This window comes from Pongo pygmaeus, chromosome 19 (assembly GCF_028885625.2).
Source record: "Pongo pygmaeus isolate AG05252 chromosome 19, NHGRI_mPonPyg2-v2.0_pri, whole genome shotgun sequence".
Lineage (NCBI taxonomy): Eukaryota > Metazoa > Chordata > Mammalia > Primates > Hominidae > Pongo > Pongo pygmaeus.
The window spans coordinates 51,040,449-51,055,141 of record NC_072392.2 but is presented as its reverse complement, the minus strand read 5'-3'; the positions used below and the strand labels follow the sequence as shown (position 1 = coordinate 51,055,141).

The window sequence follows — 14,693 nt, the reverse complement described above, 5'->3', positions numbered from 1 at the left end:
GAGGGAAAGGAGGAGACCATAAATGCCTTTGGAGGGTAGGGCTGGAAATGAAGACTTAGAGAAAAGCAAACCAGACAGAATTGCATCAGGGAAAGTTACAAAAATAGCCAGGAAGGAAAACGATGGGTACATTTAATTCGGATGTGGGAGGCCTTTAGCAGGTCAGTCTTTCCATGCATTCCAGGTGATTGAAAAAATCCGTTTTAAATTCCAGCTTTTTGGGGCGCAGTGGCTCATCCCTGTAATCCCAGCACTTTGGGAGGCAGAGGCGGTAGATCGCTTGAGGTTAGGAGTTTGAGACCAGCCTGGCCAACATGGTGAAACTCTGTCTTTACCAAAAACAGGCAAACGAATAAAGAAATTAGCCCAGCGTGGTAGCGAGTGACTGTAGACCCAGCTATAGGGTGGGAGGATCCTTTGAACCTGGGAGGCGGAGGTTGCAGTGAGCGGAGATCACGCCACTGCATTCCAGCCTGGGTGACAGTGAGACCCTATCTCAAAAAAAAAAAATAAATAAATAAATTGCAGCTCCGTGTATTCAAGACACTTCTGGTTGAAAGAAAAAAAAGCAATACATTCCAGCTCCACCTTTTTCTAACCATGTGGTTTTGGGTAAATTATTTAATATGTAGATCCTCATTGATAACATGGGAATAATAGTACTCAGTTTGCTGGGTTGTGAGGATTGAAAATAATACTTGTAAAGTGACAGAGTCTGATATGTGTACGTGATCTTATTATTATTATTTTTGAGACGTCGTCTCGCCCTTGTTGCCTAGGCTGGAGTGCAATGGCGCGACCTTGGCTCACTGCAACCTCTGCCTTCCGAGTAGCTGGGATTACCGGCACCCGCCACCATTCCTGGCTAATTTTTTGTATTTTTAGTAGAGATGGGGTTTCACCATGTTGGCCAGGCTGGTCTCGAACTCCTGGCCTCAAGTGATCCACCCACCTCAGCCTCCCAAAGTGCTGGGATTACAGGCATAAGCCACCACGCCTGGCTCATGATCTTATTTTCCTTACGATATTCCTTGTTTGAAAATACAAATTGCTCAGAAAAACTGGGAGTTCTCAATAGAACCTAAAGCCTAAGAAAACTGTGTCACTAGACACCATTTAAAAGAAGGATTATAACTTAATATTATGTTCATGACTAGGCATCGTAGCCCACGCTGGCTAACCATCCCCTGGGCCGCCCGGCTGCTTGGCGGTTTACTAACCACAGTTACATGCATGCGCTCACTAAATCCTTACGCCAAGCTGCGTTTCTGGGATGAGAAAACCAGAGTTCGTAAAGGTTACGTACCTTGCTGAAAGGTGCATGGGTGAAGGGCAGGGATGGATCCTTGCTGAGTCATTCTCATTCTACCACAGCCTTCCTCAGCAGCTTCCTGACCTTCCTGAGGGGAAGTAGGTAGTCCTAGGGGTTTAGACTGGGCGGTGCTAGAGTGAGTGGGACAAGCATGGGTATTTAGGTCCCACAGACCCGGCTTCTAAAACCTCCCAGTTGTGGGACGCTGAATAAGCTCGTAACCCCTAGTGGAGCTGGGTTTCTGCAATCATGAAGCGGGGGAAACCATCGCCTGCTCATAGCACTGACGAGAGAGTCAATGAGACATGAAAGGCACCTTTCAAAGTTTTATGACATGCGTTCAGAGGTGTTGAGGGACTCGCTCAAGGTCACCAAGCCGGGTCTTGACCCAGCTGAAACTTGGACCTGGACCCTTGGGCGCCTCCCGCAGAGTCTTGTGACCAAGGTAACCAGCAGCGGCCGACACCATGACTTTGGGGAAACAACGCCTCCTACGGTCCCACGGCTCAGGCCAGCCCGGCCCCGCCTCCGGGAGCCTCAGCTCCGCCAGGGGGCGCGAGCGGAGGCCGCGCTCGAGGCCGCCGGGCGCCTCGCTCTTCTCTATGGTGGCTCGGGCGCGGCGGGAGCGGAGGCGCGCTCCCGAGAGGGGGCGGGGCCGAGTCAGGGGCGGGGCCGCGCGGAGGGCGGGAGCGGCCGGGCCGGGCCGGCTGGGGATGGGTTGGGGGGGCCGACTTCCTGGGGCCGCCAGTGAGGATGTCGCGACCGCCCCCGGGTGCCCCTCAGCCCCAGAGACGCCGCCGCGGCGGAGTCCGCAGCCTCCCTGCCTGAGGCGTCCGCGGCCGGGATCCGGCCCCTCCCCTCGCCTCCGCTCCTAGGTGCCGGCCGGGCGGGCGGCGGCAGCAGGTGAGGAGGCGGCGGCGGCGGCGCTGGGGGCCGCTGGGCGCCCGGCCTGGGGAAGGACGGGAAGGGGTACGGTCGGGGGCCGTCAGGCTGTGGTCTGGGGGCCCTTCCTCTGTGTGGGGCGCGGCCTGGGACTCTCCCTGCCCTACAGAGGTGGGGGGAAAGCCCTTTGCTGGCTGGAAGTCCCCGCCTTCAGGGCAGCCCACACCTGTCCTTTGAAAAGTCCCCTCAAAGAAAGCGTTTCACCTGTGGGGGCAGTAACAGGAGACGTGCGTCCTCGATTATCCCCAAGCGCCCTGCAGACCGGCAGGTCTAGTTGGCTTGTGGGGAAAAGATACCTCTTTGTACGTCAGAGGAAACTGAGGCAGGTCCGCGGCGGCCTGCTTACCCCTTTAAAGGAACCAGCCCGTCCCTACCTCTGTCTTAGACGGAGGCGGCTGGAGGAGGGAGGTTTGGAGTTTGGAGGTTTGATGGAGAAGTTTGGGAATGCGGTTCTCCCCGCAGGGTCCACTGTTGCCTCGCTTGGGAGTTGTCCTCTGTTCGCGATGTGTGTGAGGTCGCCACTGTGCGGCAGCGGTCAAGACCGAGAGGGAAATGGGGCCTCTCTTCAGCCGGCTGCCCAGGAGACAGTTGACCAGACATGGGGAAGTCTGGCGAACCAGGGGAGCCAGAGTCTCCGCTGGCACGTCTGCTCAGAGCTTGAGTTCAGGCTGGCAGAAGAGATAAACAACAGCATATTTTCTCCTTTTTGTTGGTCTGTCATTTGTTCTAGGGGGAAAAAAAACTGCTTGTGTAATCAAGAGTGTACCGTGCACCCCCCAGTCTACCATAAGGAAGGATAATTGTTAGCTTGGAAATAGGGTTTTACCCACAACTGTCACTTTGCTCCCTGGTTAAAGGCCAGAGTGACGTGATGAGCAAACATCCCGGGGTGCATGTGGCCTTCTAAGAAAGCAGTAAGTTGCTTATGTATCCCTTTGATTATTGGTTTGGAGGACAGAGAGACTTCCTGTTACCACTGTCGCTGCAACTGTTTGGGGTGCCTTATTTTCCCCGTGACAGTTCAATTTACTGAAATGTGGGCCGGGTTGCCCATTTATTATACCATTCTTCTAGGAATGGGAGTAGGCAGGGGACAAGGTACTGGGCTGAATTTGTGTACAGAGTTCTAGGGCTGCAGCCTAGCTGTGACAGCTCCTTTCTGTTCAGGGAATTTCAGGTTTGACAACTTCTTTATCCTTTTCTCTGATTACATTCTCTTTCACATTCAAGGAAGTAGATGATGGCAAAGGTTTCTGAACTTTCATTGTATATTTCCTAATTCTGAATTTTAGAGTACAATTCAGAAGTTACAGTTTATTTAGAGGTATTCTTAAGTTTGAAAATATTTGGGTATATTTTCATAACAATTGCAGATTGGTGTGGCAGGGCTAATATCTTGATTGTGTCTGAAGAAAATGTTCATGTAATCTAGGACACACTCATTTTAATGCCCATCTAATTACAAAGACCAGCCCGTTAAAAACTTTCATACGGATCAGGTAGACAGTTGTAATATCTTGTTTACATCGGGATCAAGGGTTGTAAATATTTAAATCGACCAGTTTAACCAGCTGCCAAAATAACATGCACAAAAAAAAAAAGCTCTTCTCAGAAACCTTAAAAATCAATTTCTTTCAAACCTTCTCTCACGACCAAGCCAGTTGACATAACTCTGCTTGGTACCATCTAATAGGAACACCTTTTTTTTTTTGGAGACAGAGTCTCACTCTGTCACTCAGACTGGCGTGCAGTGGCATAATCATGGCTTACTGCAGCCTTGACCTCCTAGGCTTAGGTGACTCTCCCTTCTCAGCCTCCTGAGTAGCTGGGACCTCAGGCATGTGCGACCACACCCAGCTAGTTTTTCTATTTTCTGTAGAGATGAGGTTTTGCCATGTTGTTGGTCATGAACTGGGCTCAAGCGATCCTCCTGCCTCGGCTTCCCCAAGTTCTGAGGTTACAGATGTGAGCCACCGCTCCAGGCGGGAACACCTCTTAAGGGTTGTGGAAAAGGCGTTTTTAGTGACCAGCGTTTAAGAAGACAAAACAAACAGCAACAATAACAAAAAAGGGCACAATTTCTTTTTTAATTACATGTGCATTGTTATTTAAATACAGTCACACCCATCTTTATGAGCGTCATGCCTAAGACTTTCTGAGAACACCTCTGTAAACCTAAGAAGTTGTTAGGGGGACTAATTCCACCTTGATTTTTTATTCTTGTCATAGAACCTTTAATACTGCCATTGTTTTAAGGATAGAGACTTTTATACCAAACTTGTACTAGTTATAGTGTTTATGTTTTTGGAGGAAAGATTTAACCTCTATACCTTAGACTCTCATAACTTGTTAATACAATAACAGAATTAAGGTATTAGAGTTTAATGAGAACACATAGGTTAAATTGCTATTGGTGAACTCTCAAGCGAGGAGCTGCTTCATTGTTGTTTGGTAATGGTTACTGGTTTAATGATGATTAATGGTTATTTTTTTTTCACTTCTGGTTATTGGTAATGGTTATTTGGTGTTTGTGTAAGAAAGATTTTGGCAATTGTAAATAGTCTTTTTTTTTTTTTTTTTTAATTGAGATGGGGGTTTCACTCTTGTCAGCCATGCTGGAGTGCCATGGAATGATCTCAGCTCAATGCAACCTTGCCTCCTGGGCTCATGCAATCCTCTTACCTCAGCCTCCCAAGTACCTGGGACCACAGATGTGCGTCACTACACCCAGCTAATTTTTGTGTTTTGGCTGGAGACAGGGTTTTGCCATGTTGCCCAGGCTGGTCTCAAACGCCTTGAGCTCAAGTGATCCTCTGGCCTCGGCCTCCCAAAGTGCTGGGATTATGGGTGTGAGCCACTGTGCCCAGCCTAAAGACAATCTTTTCATATACAAACAGACTCCCGGTTCTTTAGTAAGGAAATATCTGATTAACTTCTTATTTTGTGACTTTATATTAGTTAAGCAGTTTTAAAATAGTAAAACTAATTTGGCTGTTAGTAGGATATCCTATTATATCTCACATAAAAGCCATCTCAGATAGGTAGGATTTGGCCTCATGTATTTAAAGACCTCTGCCCTCCCTGTTTCCAAGATTTAACAGCTGCCATCAGGACAGCGGTCATAGCTAATCCTTTTATGCCAGTCTTAGTTTAAACCCATTATCCTTTCTCTTCATTAAGACTGTCATGAAGTTCCTCCTTTACTTTTCTTATGCAGGGTGAATATTCCACATTTTTAATGTATTTGGGCCTGTTAACATTCTGAAGTGAAGCTAAGCAGTTGGTTAAAAGAGTCATGCATGTTCTTAAACAGTTTCCTTTTTAAAGCATAAAATCTGCATCTTGGCTGGGTGCGGTGGCTCACTCCTGTAATCCCAGCACTTTGGGAGGCAGAGGCGGGTGATCACCTGAGATCAGGAGTTAGAGACCAGCCTGACCAATATGGTGCAACCCTGTTTCTACTGAAAACACAAAATTAGCCGCGCATGGTGGTGCATGCCTGTAATTGCAGCTACTTGAGAGACTGAGGCAGGAGTATCACTTGAACCCGGGAGACGGAGGTTGCAGTGAGCCGAGATCGCACCACTGTGCTACAGCCTGGGCAACAAGAGCGAAACTCCATCTCAAAAACAGCAACAACGAAAAACTGCATTTCCTCTGGAGTAAAACCAGCTTTTTGAATCTGATAATAAAACAAAAGCTGTTTTTTCCTGCTCTCTACTAATAGAAAGTCTTTATTAACTTTACCTTACTGGTTTTGTTAGTACAGTGACTAGTGACTGGTAGTAAATGATAACCTAGTGGTAATGGGAGATCCTGAAGTCTCCTGAATCATCAGTGACAGGTCACATTGTGTTTAGTGCAGCTTTAGCCTTTTGAGCGTGTTTTATTGTAAGGAGTTCCAAAAGCCAGCCACTCCTTGAAAGATGAGGTACCTGGTGATTTGCTGCTGAGTCACTGACCGAGATATTCTTTAAAAATGCAGATTTCCTAGCCCCACTTCCTGGAGATTTTGATTGAGTGGGTAAGTGATGACCAGGGAACTACCTTTTATTTTTTCAATTTTATAATTTATTATTACTACTATGAGGCCATACCACGTAGACGCTACCTTTTATTTTTGTTATTTATTTTTATTTTATTTCATTTTATTTTGAGACGGAGTCTTGCTCTGTCACCCAGGCTGGAGTGCAGTGGCGGGATCTTGGTTCACTGCAACCTCTGTCTCAAGCAATTCTCCTACCTCAGCCTCCCAAGTAGCTGGGATTACAGGCACCCACCACCACACCCAGCTAATCTTTGCATTTTTAGTAGAGACGGGGTTTTACCACATTGGCCAGGCTGATCTTGAACTCCTGACCTCATGTGATCCGCCCGCCTCAGCCTCCCAAAGTGCTGGGATTATAGGTGTGAGCCACCGCACCCAGCCTATTTATTTATTTTTGAGACAGTCTCAGCTCTGTCATCCAGGCTGGAGTGCAGTGATGTGATCTCGGCTCACTGTAACCTCCGCCTCCCAGGTTCAAGTGATGCGCCTGCCTCAGCCACCCAAGTAGCTGGGACCACAGATGTGTGTCACCACACCCGGCTAATTTTTGTATTTTTAGTAGAGACGGGGTTTTACTATGTTGACCAGGCTGGTCTTAAACTCCTGACCTCAGGTGATCTGCCCGCCTTGGCCTCCCAAAATGTTGGGATTACAGGTGTGAGCCACTGCATCCTGCGGGAAGCTAGCTTTAAAAAATCTCCCTTGCATCTTTATTTTCAAAAAGCTCCCCAAGTGCTTTTTATTTATTTATTTTTTTGAGTTGGAGTCTCTGTCACCCAGGCTAGAGTGCGTGGCATGATCTCGGCTCACTGCAACCTCCGCCTCCCGGGTTCAAGCAATTCTCCTGCCTCTGTCTCCCAAGTAGCTGGGATTACAGGCACGCGCCACCGCACCTGGCTAATTTTTGTGTTTTTAGCACAGGCAGGGTTTCACCCTGTTGGCCAGGCTGGTCTCAAACTCCTAACCTCAGGTGATCCACCTGCCTCGACCTCCCAAAGTGCTGGGATTACAGACTTGAGCCATTGAGCCACCGTGCCTGGCTTCCCAAGTGCTTTTGATGTGCAGTCAAGTTTGGGAACCACTGTTTTATTGCATTGATACTCTTTTTCAGGGTGGGGGGGGGCATTATCTCCTGTACATCAGGCCCCATGGAACTTTGAAAATTGGGGTTCACTTTTCTTCCCTTTTCTTTCTTTTTTTTTTTTTTGAGACAGAGTCTTGCTGTCTCACCTAGGTGCAGTGGTGTGATCTCGGCTCACTGCAGCCTCTGCCTCCTGGGTTCAAGCAGTTCTCCTGCCTCAGCCTCCCAAGTAGCTGGGACTACAGACATGTGCCACCATGTCCAGCCGATTTCTGTATTTTTTGTAGGGATGGGGTTTCACCATGTTGGCCATGCTGGTCTCAAACTACTGACCTCAAGTGATCTGCCTACCTCGGCCTCCCAAAGTGTTGGGATTACAGGCGTGAGCCACCGTGCCTGACCCGCTTTTCTTTTTTTAATTTTTAGAGTGAAATTATGCACATTGAAATTCCTTATAAATTGGTAGTCCCTCTAATAGAATCGTTATGCTATCCAGGATGTTTGATTTGCTAGAATAGCCCATTTCCTACTCATGACAGATAACAAAGAGCTTTTATAACTTTTATGTAAATTGCTTTACAGTGAGGCCCCCTCTGCTGTATTATCTATCACGAGTCATGAGGGAGGGTTTTTGGTGAAAGTAGCTTCGTTTATCTCATGAGTGGACAAATGAATGATAATGTGGAAACAACTAGAGGTCTGAATAGGTAGTTGAATCTAGTTACGATCATCAGTGTTGGACGGCAGAGATGCCTGGGAATTCTCTGTATGTCAAATTTTAGAATAAAGTCAGTTTGCCTGTTTTATTTCTACACAGCTGAAGCCTTTATTGAAAATAATAGGTGCGTAACAAATAGTTAATAAAATTTAGTCAGCAGCCGTTTGATGAGTTCATGGGAGGAAGAATAATTGCTGAAATATAGAACCATCTGATTTAAAACAGATTCAGGCACTAGATACGTTATCCCTAACGTAGTTTGTTTGTATAGACAAACCTGGTTTTGAATTCTGACTCCCCCACTTCCTGGCTGTGCTACCTTAGGCAAATTACTTAACCTCTGTGAGCTTCAGTTTTTTCATCTGCAAGATAAAAATACCTGGTAGGATTGTTATGTGGATTAAAAGGGGGAAAATATGCATGGGAGGATTAAAAGAGAGAAAAATATGTTTTTTGTATATTGTAGGCAACTCAATAAACGTCCCTTCTCCCACTTCCTGACACAATTTTTATTCTGTAGGCTTAAGATGCTTTTCTAAATCCAGCTTTCTCTATATCTCTTTCCAGGAATATCTATTCAGTCAGCTCTTTTAGAAAATGTATGAAAGAGTGAGGACTAAAGTTAAGAACCAGAGAATATGGGTAAGAAGAATGAGTCACAGGACAATTAGCAACACTTTAAACAATTTTTTAGAATGAGTGGAGTGTTGGCATGTGCCCAGAGTTACTATCTGCAGGAATAAATGAATAACATTACCCAAATTCTGCCATCTGTATTTGGACGGTAGCCCAGATTAGGCTAGGAGCCTCTGAGGGTGGCCCCATTAAGTAGCACCTGACATCCATTTCGTTCATTATCTTCTTTTCTCCCTTTTGGTCTTCGTTTCTTATTCCCTATCTCCTCCTTTTCCCTCTTTTAAAGCTGTCCTTCCTTTAGACTTGCCAATCATCATCATAGATGCAGGCCCAGTCCCTGGAACTTGAGGCTAAAAGAGGTTTCTGGTTGCTAACACCTGTCTCCTAGCTAAATGAATAAGCTCTTTTGTGGGCAGGATGTTAAAAAAGCTGATTAGTACAATACCAGCTTAAAGGGCCTATTAATGATACAGCATATGTAAATCACAGTAATTTAAAGCCATTTTAGAGATTAATTTCTTATATATTTATTTTCTATATTGAATTATGATGTCAGTTGAATTTTTACATCTAAACCATGAATCTGTTTATTGCCTAAACAGACTAATTTCTGTCATATTGATTGGGAATCATTTATATTCTGAAGAAGTTTCTACCCTTAAGGGCCTTTGTATTGTTTGGCAAATGTCTAACTAGTGTGTAATACAATTAAAGTTTTGTTCACTGCACTGCTGCCATAACTAGTTTAATTTCTGCTCCTTATATATTTCTGTTGGCAGCTGGAAAATTAAAATACTAGATGTTCCATAAAACTGATTTTTTGAGGGGTGATTTTACTGTCATTTGAATGGACTTAGGCCCCAGGGTACATTTTTTTAAGATGTCTTATTCAACTTTCCTGTAATAGTCTCTCTCTCTTTATATAATTAATGTATTAGACAGATAATTGGCTGTTTAAGCATTCAGAAGAGACAATGTTTGGCCTTTTACCCCGAGATTATTTGTTTCTACATCTCTTGAGGAAATGTGTGTCATTTTTGGAAACTCCTAAGTATATTACAGTTACACTAGCACGTGAATTTTTGCAAAGACTGGAGAATGAACAATTCCCAAATCATTCTATTCTTTTTAGATCATAGTGTTTCCAACCTGATGTGAAAGTAGAAAGGCTGTGATGTGATGCCTGGTAAATCCTCCTCATAATTTTTCTATATGTTTCACAGAAATATATAGTCTTCAAGAACTGAAGTTACTCTCAAGGAGACTTTACATTTAATTACTCAGTCCACACTTAATCTCCTGCAAGATTCTTGGAGAGACACTCACCAGGTTGCTGATTTCATGGAGTTGTGACCTACACAGGTTTTTATCTCTGTTAAAGCTACTAACCCCCACTTTTTTTTTAGGTTGAAAAGTGAGCTTGGTCTGGTAATTTCTTCATTGTCCTCTCCTCTAAAAAGATACAGCAAAACCTTCTTGCTCTCTCAGCAGCGTTTTTCAACTGCTACTACCGCCACGTGCTGAATTTGAATTTGAGCACACTTCAGTATATGATTTTGTTGAGCTAATGTTATCTGACTTTTTAAAGCTGCCGCTCTGCAATACTACAGTTAAACCTACATTTTCTGTTTTCATGTTCACATGCCTTTTCTAGAATTACATATAAAAATATGTTTTCATTATCTCTGGGTTGTGGAGTGTTCCCTGGGACAGTCACTTGTTTCTACCAGTGGCTAGTTCTAAGAGTAGGGGAAATCCACCTGGATTTGAACTACTTGCAGCCAGTATGATCTGCTGAAACATTTTAACTGTCTTGGTCCTTTTTAAAGAAATGCTGCCTAGTCATCTTGAAACTTACAGGAAGTTAGGCCAAGTGGAGGCTCTGCTGGCTTCTGAGTGGTTAAATGCAACTTATTAGTGATCAACACCATTGTTTATTTGCAACTGCTGGATTATGTTGAAAGATTTGAAAGGAAAAAAAGCTTTTCTTAAGTAAATCGTGCATCCTCCTCTCCCACCTCACCCTCTTCTTGTTTTACTCTTAATTTGCTTTGGAAAATCTTTCCAGTCTTGGTACCGATCACATGTATATAGTCTTAGTGGTAATTGAATCAGTGTATTTTATCCTAAAATATACAAGAAACTATGTGCCCTACCCTCTGCATTTTCTGCTAATCCTCTCGTGCTTTTTTACTTTCATAATGATTAAAATATGTGCCTGAGAAATAACCAAGCTTCATCCTCTATCAACTTCCAACCCTCTTCTAAGTCTTGTGTCAGTAGATGCATAACCAATTGCAGTTGGGTTGGATTGTACCATCTTAACTATACTAATTATTATTTTACACGGTGTGGAAGATCAGCCAGAGCATATGCTTTATTCTAAAATGCTGGGCAAAGGAATGTTCTAATTTGGGGAGAGAGGAAGGAGTGTTTTCTAAGGACTTAGCAGGAGTAGGTCCACTGAAATTCAGCTAGTTTGAGGAATCTGGATTTTTGTCAAGGGGTGGAAAGGAATAGTTAGGGGCTAAAATTATGTGCAAGCGGGGGTGGGAAGGAATAATTTATGAGATGAGGGCTTTCCCAGTCCACAGTGGAGAATTCTTAATCTTTCAGATTCTCTTATGTTTGTCTACTTATCATATACTGATGGAAGAGTTTGCATAATCCTTCTATGTCAGAGCTAAAGTATACCTTAGCCACTGTTTACTGAGAGGGTGAGAAGAGGGATGTCAGAATATTCTCAGCTTGTCAAAGGGCATTCCACCTTCCTGTTGTACCCTTGGCCATATGGTTGAATCCAGCACTTCAGATGATTCTGAATCATCCCCACCACTCCCATTGATCTAGTTCAGTGTTTCCCAACTCTGAAATGTTGACACAGTTAGAGACTAGCAGCTTGAGGAATAGTGACTGTGAACCCACCAATTAATGGGGGACATTAAAATGATAGTAGTTCTGCAGCTTCACCTCTAGGTGATCTTCATCAGATTCCTAAATTGCATTTACTTGATAAAATCTTCACCACAGCACATCAACATGTCTCTTGCACTACCCAAAAGCAGTATTAAAAAGGAAAATATGTTGACAATTACTATCTAATTTGGTTTTTATTTGAGATACAGGCTATCTATAACTGTGTTGTTATTTGTGGAAATGCTAGCAAAAAGCAGACTGAAATCTTTCTCCTTATGTTGTCGTTTTAGAAACAACACAAACAGGTTGGATGGTGGCTCACGCCTGTAATCCCAGCACTTTGGGAGGCTGAGGTGGGTGGATCACTTGGGTTCAGGAGTTCAAGACCAGCCTGGCCAACAGGGTGAAACCCTCGTCTCTACTAAAAATACAAAAATTTGCCAGGCATGGTGGTGCATGCCTATAATCCCAGGAACACAAACATTATAAAAATAAGCCTCTAGTTTTATTTGGGAGGGATCGATACACCATATTCGAGTTCTGAATATCGTGTCAGGAAAGCAGTTTTTGATGCCACTAGTTAAATGTTTGTGTGTTTTGATATACAGTTGGTCTTCCCAACCAAACATCACTTTTTTTTTTTTTTTTTTTTGAAACAGAGTCTCACTCTGTCACCCAGGCTGGAGTTCAGTGGTGCCATCTCGGCTCACTGCAACCTCTGCCTGCTGGGTTCACGTGATTCTCCCATCTTAGCCTCCCAAGTAGCTGGGACCACAGGCGCATGCCACCACATCCAGCTAATTTTTGTATTTTTTGTAGAGACGGGGTTTCATCATGTTGGCCAGGCTGGTGTCGAACTCCTGACCTAAAGCAATCTGTCTGCCTTGGCCTCCCAAAGTGTTGGGATAAGTGCTGGGATTGCAGATGTGAGCCTCTGCACCCAGCCTATCCCTTTTTAAGATGGGGAAAAATGGAAATTTGCTGTTATGTATTACACATATTATGAAAGCATATTAAAATGTATTTTCTGGGCTGGGCGTAGTGGCTCATGCCTGTAATTCTGGCACTTTGGGAGGCCAAGGCAGGCAGATCACTTGAGCCCAGGAGATCAAGACCAGCCTGGGCAACATAGCAAAACCTTGTCTCCAAAAAATGCAAAAAATTAGCCAGATGTGGTGTTGTGCACCTGCAGTGTCAGCTCCTCAGGAGTCTGAGTTGGGAGGATTGCTTGAGTCCAGGAGTTTGAGGTTATAATGAACTATGTTTGCACAACTGTACTCTAGTGTGGACAACAGAGTGAGACTCTGTCTCCAGAAAAAAAATAATAAAAATCAAATAACTTCTGTATTGGAGATTACATACAAATTGTGACTTTTTTTTATTCCTAAAGTCTTTAGTAAGGTTATATGTTTACTGCAATAGATCTTAAATTTTAGTATGGATCAAAAATCTCCTAGGTGCTTGTAAAAAATAAAGATTCCTGGTTCCTAGCCCAGCCCTACAGAATCAAAGTGTTTTGAATAGAGATGTGGGATTCTGATGTAGCTTATCTGCAGACCGCACTTGGAGAAAGAATTTATGTGAGAAAGAACCACACATAAAAAAAAGATTGAGAAATGCTATTATTTTGCAGAGGAGGAATTTAAAGCACAGAAAAGTCAAGAGACTCAGACTTAACTAGGATATCCAGCTAGTTATTTGACTCTTGCAGACCAGAAGCTAGGTTGGCTGACTACTGTGGATTTGTGCTCTTTCCATTAGATTATAGTCTGGGGTGTGCAATCTTTTGGCCTCCCTGGGCCACATTGGAAGAAGAAGAATTGTCTTGGGCCACACATAAAATACACTAACACTAATGATAGCTGATGAAAGTTTATGAATTTGTGTTGGGCCCAGAGGATGAAGCTTGGATTATGCCAGGGTGCCTCCTTGCTGGTTTATCTAATTGCCTTTAAATCAGAAGCTGTAAGATAATGAGGGCAAAGGTACTTTGATTCCTTCAGAACAATAATGACTGAACTGGCACTTCATAGTGTGAAAAGTTTGTGCTTCTTAAACTATCTGTGGTGAAGGACCAGCTTTGTAAGGGTTTCCCTTCACCCCTAATCTGTTGCCAGCCAATAATTTTGTAAAGTACAAGAAAAGTGAATCACCAGAAAAATCATGCACTTGGATGTCACAGCAATGTCAAGTGCTAGAAAAGTTTCTAAATGCTTACTGTGATTTTCGTGTTTTATCTTGACATGAATGGGCCTCCAGCAGTCTGACACACACACTTTGAATAGCATTGTTCTAGGTCGTTCTTAGGACATCTTAAGAACTTGATATCAGAGGTCCTTGATCATTTTCTTCCTCATGCCACCTATAACTGAAGCTACCATCTGAGAACTCCCATTCCTACCTAGGGAGAGAAGTTTCATGGCTTGGTGATTTCCTAGGTCAGAACCAAAGTTGATAATACTTAGGGACTAGTTAAGGAACTATATACTTAATTTATTTAATTATAAATAATTTATATATATTTAATATATACATAATTTATTTTACCATATTTTATTTTTATTTTTAAAAACCAGAACATTTATTGCATGACTAATTGTTGAAATTCTTAAGATGAACTGGATGCTGCAGCAGTTGCCCTCTTGGGTTTAGGTGGTGTTCTTTCACAGAATCCATGCCTGAATCTGCTGTATACAATTTTTAAGTGCCTCATTTGACCAGTTCCAGTGGTGTTTTGTCCTTTAGCCTTGGCACTCCAGTTATACTTCCTCTTGCGCTTGGCAACGTAGCCACGTTTGCTACAGGTCGACTTCTGAAGGTGGTAGGTCCTGTCGTGTCTTATTGTGATGCTTTCCAAACGATGATTTTCCCTTCATCATCTCGCTTCTGTTACTATTATTATTATTATTATTATTTTTTGAGACAGAGTTTTGTTCTTGTTGCCCAGGCTGGAGTGCAATGGCGCGATCTCGGCTCACCGCAACCTCCGCCTCCCGGGTTCAAGCAATTCTCCTGCCTCAGCCTCCCAAGTAGCTGGGAT

The 14,693-nt window shown here is 43.8% G+C and overlaps 1 protein-coding gene across 1 annotated transcript in view; it reads left to right on the top strand.

Moving 5' to 3' along the window:
* Positions 1-1,497: 1,497 nt before the first annotated feature.
* RFFL (ring finger and FYVE like domain containing E3 ubiquitin protein ligase) overlaps positions 1,498-14,693 on the top strand; it is a 77,761-nt gene continuing 64,565 nt past the window's right edge. Inside the window, exon 1 of the mRNA XM_054458372.2 lies at positions 1,498-1,757. The gene's annotated coding sequence lies outside the window, so the exon portion shown is untranslated. The remainder of the gene's footprint in view (positions 1,758-14,693) is intronic.